This window comes from Procambarus clarkii, chromosome 74, assembly GCF_040958095.1.
Source record: "Procambarus clarkii isolate CNS0578487 chromosome 74, FALCON_Pclarkii_2.0, whole genome shotgun sequence".
NCBI lineage: Eukaryota > Metazoa > Arthropoda > Malacostraca > Decapoda > Cambaridae > Procambarus > Procambarus clarkii.
Genome location: NC_091223.1, coordinates 20,988,685 through 21,001,181, shown reverse-complemented (window position 1 = coordinate 21,001,181; position 12,497 = coordinate 20,988,685). Strand labels below are relative to the sequence as shown.

The following is a 12,497-nucleotide window of genomic DNA, read 5'->3' as shown; positions in this document are numbered from 1 at the left end:
CATGTTATGGAATGTGGAATAGGAGAACATAGACCCCACACAACCTATATATTATGTGAGAAATCTTTAAAGAATTCTGATAAAGAAAGAGATCTAGGAGTGGTTCTAGATAGAAAACTATCACCTGAGGACCACATAAAGAATATTGTGCAAGGAGCCTATGCTATGCTTTCTAACTTCAGAATTGCATTTAAATACATGGATGGCGATATACTAAAGAAATTGTTCATGACTTTTGTTAGGCCAAAGCTTGAATATGCAGCTGTTGTGTGGTGCCCATATCTTAAGAAGCACATCAACAAACTGGAAAAGGTGCAAAGACATGCTACTAAGTGGCTCCCAGAACTGAAGGGCAAGAGCTACGAGGAGAGGTTAGAAGCATTAAATATGCCAAAACTAGAAGACAGAAGAAAAAGAGGTGATATGATCACTACATACAAAATAGTAACAGGAATTGATAAAATCGACAGGGAAGACTTCCTGAGACCTGGAATTTCAAGAACAAGAGGTCATAGATTTAAACTAGCTAAACACAGATGCCGAAGAAATATAAGAAAATTCACCTTCGCAAATAGAGTGGTAGACGGTTGGAACAAGTTAAGTGAGAAGGTGGTGGAGGCCAAGACCGTCAGTAGTTTCAAAGCGTTATATGACAAAGAGTGCTGGGAAGACGGGACACCACGAGCGTAGCTCTCATCCTGTAACTACACTTAGGTAATTACACTTAGGTAATTACGAGGAAACAAAGTCCCCTGAACCCACAAAAGGGGGCCCAAGAGGAAGAAACCTCCAGAACGAAACCAAGGAACCCAAAGGAACCCAGAATCGAACCAGGGGGAGCCCAAACCACCACATTTGCCGGCGGAGAACACCACTAAAAGGCAAAGCACAGACCCCAGCAGAACGCCCTGGGAAAACGGTCCCAACAGACCGAAAACCGAGGGGCAAGGTGTGGGAGCAAGCATAGCAGCCAGGGGCACTGAGCCTAAACCCATAGGCTCAGACCCAAAATCAACACCCAAACGTTCCCAGAGGAACAGGCAATGGCAAGAAAACACCAGAAAAACAAAGAAACGACAACAGGAGAACAAAAACCCTGAAAATTTTTTGAAAACTCACCAGAGACGCTCGCTCGCACACCCAGACGCATGTAAACAAACCGCAACGCCGCCCTGGTGGCCACGCCGTGAAACCGGCAGACGAAAATGGCCGCCAGCAGGGGCTGTGACTGACGCTAAATACACAAAAACACGCCAGCAAATGTGGGAAGCTAGCAGACTGGAAGGGCGAAAAACGCCGCCCAACAGCAGAAAAACCCCTGAAGGGGCAAAACCGCCCCAGAACTGCTAGCAGGCAACCCCCACAGCCCCGGGAACCAACAACAGAGGCCCCGGGGCAGAGCCGTCCTCCAAGCCCTCCGCCCTTAAAGAAAAGCAAGAGCCCATGGGAAAGGCAACAAGAAAGGGCCGCTGGTAAGACCCAGAAGCCTTGGCAGGAGGCACAGGCTCAAACCTCCGTCCCCCACCCGAACGGGGCAGCCCTCGAAAACCGCCCGAGTCTCTGCCGCAACTAAACCCCGCCCCGACCCCGAAACCCGCAGACGGTCCAGAGCCGGGAACATGGAGAGAAAGGGGCGAGCAGCACCTAACCAAACGGGGCGGCCACGGGGCATTCGAGAGGGAAACCAACCTAGCATGTTGCAGCAACCTAACCTAGCTTGCAACATGGATGCCGCCGTACTCTGAACAGTAATAACATCAGGAGAGTACTGGAGAACAAGCAGAGAATCACTCGCAAGACTCCGGGTCAAGGTGTCAGTGACCCAACAGGCAGCATGACGGAGGTAAAATTGGCGACTGTCACCCGGAGACAAGGGAACAGCAACCAACGATCCCGTACAAGACGGGTTGGAACCCGGAAGACACATTCAATGGTCCCCCGAGCCCAGACAGGGGTTTCCAGGGCCCGTAGGGTAACAACTACGGGAAGCCCGGGCAAGGTGTTGCTAACCGGTTAAGAAACCCAAACATAACAAGAGGGTAGATTATAGCACTGAAAACCCCTGAGACGTGTACAAGCACAGGGGCCTAGCAGAGGGCCGCCAAACACTACCAGTGGAACTAGAACCACCTTAGGCAGACCCCCACCAGGCAAGAAAATGAAAAACAAAAGAAAAACCCCGCAAAAGTACACCGTCTCCAGAGGCAACAGAAACCAGCCGCCGCTTAGGTGGCAGGCTGCGCAACACCTTGACGCCCTAACCAGCACAATACCAATCCCTACCCAAGGCCAAACAAGGGCCCCAAGCTCCAGCTGGCCCCAAGGGCGAGGCAAATGCCGAGCAGCAAGAACCTCTACGGGAATGGTTCCCGAACGCCCCAGGGAAGATAACCCTGTTACGCAAGGGCAGTACTCACAGGGCGCTTAGGGAAGGCAGCCACTAAGCACATGCAGCCCCGGCACTGATGAAGTACAGTACAACCTCGATTCAACGTACCCCGATTCAACGAATCTCCGGCTAGTTCGCACACTTTTCAGGCCGAATTTACTCACCCGGTTCGACGAACAATGGTTCGCCGAAGCGAGGGATGTTCGGATTTGCTTACGATGTCCAGACAAGAGTTCACAGACTGGTGGAAAACTTTCCCATTCTATAACAGATTACAATCAATAATTCTCTCATATGACAAGTTGGATCACACAAGTGGATCACACAAGTGGACCACACAAATGGACCACACATGTGGACCACAAGTGGTCCACAAGCTTACGATTTTGGGACAGAGTTCACAGAGTGGTGGAAAACTTTCTCATTCTATCACAGATTACAATTAATAATTCCTTCATAAGAAGTTGGATCACACAAGTGAACCATATGAACCAAACACCAGCCAAAATGGTCCACACAAACACCAGCCAAAATGGTCCACACAAACACCAGCCAGTGATCCACACAAGTGAACAACTGAGTTTCCATGATTTTCGTTCACTGATTTGGGGCACATGTATCTTTGTACATTAATTTAAAGGATGAAGCGTGATTACCTAGCTACATGTGGTAAAATCTCCTTATAGACATTTTCTGTGATGAAACAAGATGAGTGAGGGTGGACATAAGAGAATACTATACTGTAAACCTCACTTTACAGTGAGGTTTCACTCACTTTCGTCTGTGTGTCGTCATAGTTCAGTGACCCATGACTTGAAAGTTTCATATTAATAAATAATTTCTAAAACCAGTGTTTTAATAGCTTTTTATTATCCTAATTAAACTAAACTAAATAAAACCGAAAATATGCTGTAACATGATAGACATCTGCTCTTTGAGAAATTACTGTATGTTATTGGAACAACTCTAGCGTGAGTGGACGGGTCTAATCCCTGTACACACACCATGCTTGTTTCATCCCTCCCTCCCTCCCTCCCTCTCTCCCCCTCCCTCCCTCTCTCTCTCTCTCCCCCTCTCTCTCTCTCTCTCTCTCTCCCCCTCTCTCTCTCTCTCCCCCTCTCTCTCTCTCTCCCCCTCTCTCTCTCTCTCTCTCTCTCCCCCTCTCTCTCTCTCCCCCCTCTCCCTCTCTCTCCCCCTCTTTCTCTCTCTCTCTCTCTCTCCCCCTCTCTCTCTCTCTCCCCCTCTCTCTCCCCCCTCTCCCTCTCTCTCCATCCATCCCCCTCCCTCCATCCATCCATCCATCCATCCCCTCCATCCATCCATCCCCTCCCTCCATCCATCCATCCCCTCCCTCCATCCATCCATCCCCTCCCTCCATCCATCCACCCATCCATCCATCCATCCCCTCCCTCCCTCCCTCCATCCATCCATCCATCCATCCCCTCCCTCCCTCCCTCCCTCCATCCATCCATCCATCCATCCCCTCCCTCCATCCATCCATCCATCCCCTCCCTCCATCCCTCCATCCATCCATCCCCTCCATCCATCCATCCATCCCCTCCATCCATCCATCCATCCCCTCCATCCATCCATCCATCCCCTCCATCCATCCATCCCCTCCCTCCCTCCATCCATCCATCCATCCATCCATCCATCCATCCATCCATCCATCCATCCATCCATCCATCCATCCCCTCCCTCCCTACCTCCATCCATCCATCCATCCATCCATCCCCTCCCTCCATCCCTCCATCCCCTCCATCCATCCATCCATCCCCTCCATCCATCCATCCATCCCCTCCATCCATCCATCCATCCCCTCCCTCCATCCATCCATCCCCTCCATCCATCCATCCCCTCCCTCCCTCCATCCATCCCCTTCTCCCTCCCTCCATCCATCCCCTCCCTCCATCCATCCATCCATCCATCCCCTTCATCCATCCCCTCCATCCATCCATCCATCCCCTCCCTCCATCCATCCATCCCCTCCCTCCCACCATCTATCCATCCATCCATCCCCTCCCTCCCACCATCTATCCATCCATCCCCTCCCTCCATCCATCCATCCATCCCCTCCATCCATCCATCCACCCCCTCCCTCCATCCATCCATCCCCTCCCACCATCCATCCATCCCCTCCATCCATCCATCCCCTCCCTCCCTCCATCCATCCCCTCCCGCCATCCATCCATCCATCCATCCCCTCCATCCATCCATCCATCCATCCCCTCCCTCCATCCATCCATCCATCCCCTCCATCCATCCATCCCCTCCATCCATCCATCCCCTCCCTCCATCCATCCATCCATCCCCTCCCTCCCACCATCTATCCATCCATCCCCTCCCTCCATCCATCCATCCATCCCCTCCCTCCATCCATCCATCCCCTCCCTCCCTCCATCCATCCATCCCCTCCCTCCATCCATCCATCCATCCCCTCCCTCCATCCATCCCCTCCCTCCATCCATCCATCCATCCCCTCCCTCCATCCATCCATCCATCCATCCATCCCCTCCATCCATCCCCTCCCTCCATCCATCCATCCATCCCCTCCCTCCATCCATCCATCCATCCCCCCTCCATCCATCCATCCACTCCCTACCTCCATCCATCCATCCATCCCCTCCCTCCATCCCCTTTCTCCCTCCATCCATCCAGAATTGAAGAAAGAAATCAAGTTAAAAAAAAAAAGTTAACTGGGTCAGAGTTAGGGTTATCAGCGAGTCGGTCCCTTCACCACCACCGACACACCTCCCCCCCCCCCACCCCTACAGCCCATACACACACACACACCCTCAAATCATCCATCCTTCCATCCCTCCCTCCATCCTACCATCAATCCATCTACATCCTCTCCTTCCCTGCCTCCCTCCGTGCCTGTCTCCCTCCGTGCTTGCCTCCCTCCCTGCCTCTCCCTCACAATCTCTGCCTGCCCACCTCCTTCCCAACCTCCCACTGATTTGTGGCAGACATATCTTTGTAAATTAATTTAAAGGCTGAAGCGTGATTAGCTAGCTACATGTCGTAAAATCTCCTTATAGACATTTTCTGTGATAAAACAAGGTGAGTGAGGGTGGACAGATAAGGGAATACTGTTCTGTAAACCTCACTTGGTTTTCCTTTGTCTGTGTCGTTATAGTTCAGTGACCCATGACTTTGAAAGTTTCAGACTAATAAATCATTTCTAAAACCAATGCTTTAATAGCTTTTTATTATCCTAATTAAACTAAACTAAATAAAACCGAAAATATACTGTAATATGATAGACATCTGCTATTTGAGAAATTATTTGTTATTGGAACAACTCCAGCGTGAGCGAGTGGACGGGTCTAATCCCTGTACACACACACCATGCGTTTCTCGTTTCAATTCGTCGCCACAGTTCAGTGACTACGGCTTCGAAATAATAAAATTAATAAATCATTAAATCAATGGTCATTTAACAGATGATGAGATTATACAAAATGTTACTGGCACTGTTGACGTTCCCAGCACCAGCACAGCCGTTCCCAGCACCAGCACAGCCGTACCCAGCACCAGCACAGCCGTACCCAGCACCAGCACAGCCGTACCCAGCACCAGCACAGCCGTACCCAGCACCAGCACAGCCGTACCCAGCACCAGCACAGCCGTACCCAGCACCAGCACAGCCGTACCCAGCACCAGCACAGCCGTACCCAGCACCAGCACAGCCATCCCCAGCACCAGCACAGCCGTACCCAGCACCAGCACAGCCGTACCCAGCACGAGTACAGCCGTACCCAGCACCAGCACAAAAGCAGCTGAAGCCAACACAGCAGCAGCGAGCACCAGCAAAGCTGATGCAAACATCTAAAAACATCGTGTGTGAAGTGAACAATTAGAATAAGTGTTAAATTCAAGTGTGTACATAGTGTTAAAATTAAAGTTGCAATAATTCTAATGTACAATAGTTTTCAAGAACTGTATTGTAGTACTCAACATACAGCAAAACCACTTTTAATAATACAGTGCTAACGGCTTAATGCACTGCAGTACCTATTTACTGTAGAGCATTCACAACTTCACAAAACTTCAAGATGGACATAACTCCAACAATAAGGTAAATACATGAATTACAGTACTTTTAGTAGAGTAGTAAAATATAGGTACAGTAAGTAATATGATACAATGCATTTTTATTGTGTACAAGAAAAAAAAAGACACTGACGCAAACGCCTCTTGAAGGTCACCTCTTGCAACGAATCCAACGCTCCAACGAACTGGGGGTGGTCCCATATAGTACGTTGAACCGAGGTTGTACTGTACTCCTGGCCACCGCACACCACAACACACGGCAGTGAACGCCACACAAGGCAAACACCGCCTAGGAAACTGAGGCCAGAGAAGCGTCAATCCCGGTTGACATTAGCGAACGAACTGAAGCTTGGCAGCCGGCGCGGTAGGTCCGGGGCTCCCCCCTCCCCCTCCCGGGGTGGGGAGGGCTGCGCGGACGATCGGCGCGGCAGTAAAGTGTGATGTTTGCTTGTTTGCTTGTTTCCTTGGGATTGTAGGGAGTTTTCTACCTCTCTGTTCGGTTTTTGTTGTAGTTTCTTACCATGTGGGGTTTGTTTTGTTACGCCTACCTTTCTGGGTGCCTAACCCCGGTCGATGGCAGATAAGGAAAACCCCCAACCATATGGGGTTTTCCAGGGCCATTGCTCCCTGAAACCTCTCTGAAGGGGCCAGGTTCTGGCGCTGGTCCCTGGTAGGTCTGAACTCCTTAGCTAATGTCCCGGTCTAACATAACATACATTAGCCCGATAAGCTCCAGGGAGCCGTAGGGGCTCCCCACAGAAAAGAGCGTTGAATGTAATGAAACTCCATTTTCTGGGTGAGTCCCGGAGGCTCCCCGGAGCTATCCATGGCTGATATGGATACCCTAACTATTTTGCATCAGTCGGTGTGGGTGGAGTTCTAGGCCTACCGGGGACCACGAGCCAGAACCTGGCCCCCTCAGAGAGGCACAGGGAGCAATGGCCCATAGCATTGCACATGTGATTTGGAGCATTCTATATCTGCCATCGACTGGGACAGGCACCCAGAGAGGTAAGCGCCACAAAACAAACCCCTATTCTGGTTAACAACAAAAATCGACAAACGAGTGGACAGAACTTCCCCAGAAAAACGAACTAACGAGCATGACGTCACATGGTAAAGGTGAAGGAAATAATGACTGCCAATCCACAAGAAGTTGACATAATAGCACTAGAGATCTGCTATGAGGATGATAAACTAATGATGATAAATGCATATAGTCCACCGCCAAGCAGCACATGGTCAAAGGAGGAGCTAGATAGTAAACGTGAAGGTCTTATAACAATAATGAGAGAGATTATAGCGAGAGCGGATAACGATAGATCACGACTGTTGATAGTCGGTGACTTCAACTTGAAATCCATAGACTGGGAAGCATATGAAGCTAAAACAGAAGATTTTTGGACCTGTAAATTTGTAGACCTCATCCTGGAAACATTCTTGTATCAACATGTTAAACAAGCTACGAGGATGAGGGAAGGGGACGTTCCCTCCATGCTAGATTTGATATTTACCAGGAAGGAGGAAGAGATATTTGACATTCAGTACCTTCCTCCCTTGGGAAAAAAGTGACCATGTCTTTTTGGGAATAAAGTATGCAATGCGTTATAAGCTGGAAGAAAATAAGGAGGTTGAAGCAGTTGAAAAACCAGACTTCAGGAGAGGACATTATGGTGACCTTAGAAATTTTTTTAGTGAGTATAATTGGACAGACTTGATGCTAGGCAAGGAAGTGAATGAGATGTATGGCAAGTTTTGTGAAATATATGATAAAGGCACAAAAAAATTTATACCAAAACAGAGATGCAGAACTAGGAAACAGGATTGGTTCAATAGAAATTGCGAGAGGGCTAGAGACCGAAAGACACAAAAATGGAATCAATACAGGAAGAGGCCGAACCCCCAAACATACCAGCGATACAAAGATGCGAGAAACAACTACACGGCAGTGAGGAGAGAGGCAGAAAGAAATTTTGAAAAAGGGATTGCGGACAAATGTAAAACAGAACCAGGTCTATTCTATAAATTCATAAACAACAAATTGCAGGTAAAGGATAATATTCAGAGGTTGAAAATGGGAAATAGATTCACGGAAGATGAAAAGGAAATGTGTGAAACACTAAACGAAAAGTTCCAAAGTGTGTTTGTACAAAATGAAATCTTTAGGGAACCAGATACAATAAGAATTCCAGAGAACAACATAGAACACATAGAGGTGTCTAGAGACGAAGTGGAAAAAATGCTCAAGGAGCTCGGTAAGAACAAAGCAGCTGGCCCAGATGGCGTTTCACCATGGGTTCTGAGAGAATGTGCATCTGAGCTCAGCATTCCACTTCACCTGATCTTTCAGGCATCCCTGTATACAGGAATCGTAGCAGACGGGTGGAAACAGGCTAACATAGTTCCAATCTACAAAAGTGGCAGCAGGGAAGACCCCCTCAATTATAGACCTGTATCATTGACAAGTGTAATAGTGAAAGTATTGGAAAAACTAATCAAAACTAAATGGGTAGAACACCTAGAGAGAAATGATATAATATCAGACAGACAGTATGGTTTTCGATCTGGAAGATCCTGTGTATCGAATTTACTCAGTTTCTATGATCGAGCCACAGAGATATTACAGGAAAGAGATGGTTGGGTTGACTGCATCTATCTGGACCTAAAAAAGGCTTTCGACAGAGTTCCACATAAGAGGTTGTTCTGGAAACTGGAAAATATTGGAGGGGTGACAGGTAAGCTTCTATCATGGATGAAAAATTTTCTGACTGATAGAAAAATGAGGGCAGTAATCAGAGGCAATGTATCAGAATGGAGAAATGTCACAAGTGGAGTACCACAGGGTTCAGTTCGTGCACCAGTGATGTTTATTGTGTACATAAATGATCTACCAGTTGGTATACAGAATTATATGAACATGTTTGCTGATGATGCTAAGATAATAGGAAGGATAAGAAATTTAGATGACTGTCATGCCCTTCAAAAAGACCTGGACAAAATAAGTATATGGAGCACCACTTGGCAAATGGAATTTAATGTTAATAAATGTCATGTTATGGAATGTGGAATAGGAGAACATAGACCCCACACAACCTATATATTATGTGAGAAATCTTTAAAGAATTCTGATAAAGAAAGAGATCTAGGAGTGGTTCTAGATAGAAAACTATCACCTGAGGACCACATAAAGAATATTGTGCAAGGAGCCTATGCTATGCTTTCTAACTTCAGAATTGCATTTAAATACATGGATGGCGATATACTAAAGAAATTGTTCATGACTTTTGTTAGGCCAAAGCTTGAATATGCAGCTGTTGTGTGGTGCCCATATCTTAAGAAGCACATCAACAAACTGGAAAAGGTGCAAAGACATGCTACTAAGTGGCTCCCAGAACTGAAGGGCAAGAGCTACGAGGAGAGGTTAGAAGCATTAAATATGCCAAAACTAGAAGACAGAAGAAAAAGAGGTGATATGATCACTACATACAAAATAGTAACAGGAATTGATAAAATCGACAGGGAAGACTTCCTGAGACCTGGAATTTCAAGAACAAGAGGTCATAGATTTAAACTAGCTAAACACAGATGCCGAAGAAATATAAGAAAATTCACCTTCGCAAATAGAGTGGTAGACGGTTGGAACAAGTTAAGTGAGAAGGTGGTGGAGGCCAAGACCGTCAGTAGTTTCAAAGCGTTATATGACAAAGAGTGCTGGGAAGACGGGACACCACGAGCGTAGCTCTCATCCTGTAACTACACTTAGGTAATTACACTTAGGTAATTACGAGGAAACAAAGTCCCCTGAACCCACAAAAGGGGGCCCAAGAGGAAGAAACCTCCAGAACGAAACCAAGGAACCCAAAGGAACCCAGAATCGAACCAGGGGGAGCCCAAACCACCACATTTGCCGGCGGAGAACACCACTAAAAGGCAAAGCACAGACCCCAGCAGAACGCCCTGGGAAAACGGTCCCAACAGACCGAAAACCGAGGGGCAAGGTGTGGGAGCAAGCATAGCAGCCAGGGGCACTGAGCCTAAACCCATAGGCTCAGACCCAAAATCAACACCCAAACGTTCCCAGAGGAACAGGCAACGGCAAGAAAACACCAGAAAAACAAAGAAACGACAACAGGAGAACAAAAACCCTGAAAATTTTTTGAAAACTCACCAGAGACGCTCGCTCGCACACCCAGACGCATGTAAACAAACCGCAACGCCGCCCTGGTGGCCACGCCGTGAAACCGGCAGACGAAAATGGCCGCCAGCAGGGGCTGTGACTGACGCTAAATACACAAAAACACGCCAGCAAATGTGGGAAGCTAGCAGACTGGAAGGGCGAAAAACGCCGCCCAACAGCAGAAAAACCCCTGAAGGGGCAAAACCGCCCCAGAACTGCTAGCAGGCAACCCCCACAGCCCCGGGAACCAACAACAGAGGCCCCGGGGCAGAGCCGTCCTCCAAGCCCTCCGCCCTTAAAGAAAAGCAAGAGCCCATGGGAAAGGCAACAAGAAAGGGCCGCTGGTAAGACCCAGAAGCCTTGGCAGGAGGCACAGGCTCAAACCTCCGTCCCCCACCCGAACGGGGCAGCCCCCGAAAACCGCCCGAGTCTCTGCCGCAACTAAACCCCGCCCCGACCCCGAAACCCGCAGACGGTCCAGAGCCGGGAACATGGAGAGAAAGGGGCGAGCAGCACCTAACCAAACGAGGCGGCCACGGGGCATTCGAGAGGGAAACCAACCTAGCATGTTGCAGCAACCTAACCTAGCTTGCAACATGGATGCCGCCGTACTCTGAACAGTAATAACATCAGGAGAGTACTGGAGAACAAGCAGAGAATCACTCGCAAGACTCCGGGTCAAGGTGTCAGTGACCCAACAGGCAGCATGACGGAGGTAAAATTGGCGACTGTCACCCGGAGACAAGGGAACAGCAACCAACGATCCCGTACAAGACGGGTTGGAACCCGGAAGACACATTCAATGGTCCCCCGAGCCCAGACAGGGGTTTCCAGGGCCCGTAGGGTAACAACTACGGGAAGCCCGGGCAAGGTGTTGCTAACCGGTTAAGAAACCCAAACATAACAAGAGGGTAGATTATAGCACTGAAAACCCCTGAGACGTGTACAAGCACAGGGGCCTAGCAGAGGGCCGCCAAACACTACCAGTGGAACTAGAACCACCTTAGGCAGACCCCCACCAGGCAAGAAAATGAAAAACAAAAGAAAAACCCCGCAAAAGTACACCGTCTCCAGAGGCAACAGAAACCAGCCGCCGCTTAGGTGGCAGGCTGCGCAACACCTTGACGCCCTAACCAGCACAATACCAATCCCTACCCAAGGCCAAACAAGGGCCCCAAGCTCCAGCTGGCCCCAAGGGCGAGGCAAATGCCGAGCAGCAAGAACCTCTACGGGAATGGTTCCCGAACGCCCCAGGGAAGATAACCCTGTTACGCAAGGGCAGTACTCACAGGGCGCTTAGGGAAGGCAGCCACTAAGCACATGCAGCCCCGGCACTGATGAAGTACAGTACAACCTCGATTCAACGTACCCCGATTCAACGAATCTCCGGCTAGTTCGCACACTTTTCAGGCCGAATTTACTCACCCGGTTCGACGAACAATGGTTCGCCGAAGCGAGGGATGTTCGGATTTGCTTACGATGTCCAGACAAGAGTTCACAGACTGGTGGAAAACTTTCCCATTCTATAACAGATTACAATCAATAATTCTCTCATATGACAAGTTGGATCACACAAGTGGATCACACAAGTGGACCACACAAATGGACCACACATGTGGACCACAAGTGGTCCACAAGCTTACGATTTTGGGACAGAGTTCACAGAGTGGTGGAAAACTTTCTCATTCTATCACAGATTACAATTAATAATTCCTTCATAAGAAGTTGGATCACACAAGTGAACCATATGAACCAAACACCAGCCAAAATGGTCCACACAAACACCAGCCAAAATGGTCCACACAAACACCAGCCAGTGATCCACACAAGTGAACAACTGAGTTTCCATGATTTTCGTTCACTGATTTGGGGCAC

The 12,497-nt window shown here is 48.7% G+C and overlaps 1 protein-coding gene across 6 annotated transcripts in view; it reads right to left on the bottom strand.

The window, feature by feature from the left end:
- The window catches only part of LOC123767303 (BTB/POZ domain-containing protein 6), a 188,152-nt gene that overhangs the window by 50,019 nt on the left and 125,636 nt on the right, over nucleotides 1-12,497 (bottom strand). The gene's annotated exons all lie outside the window — the stretch shown is intronic.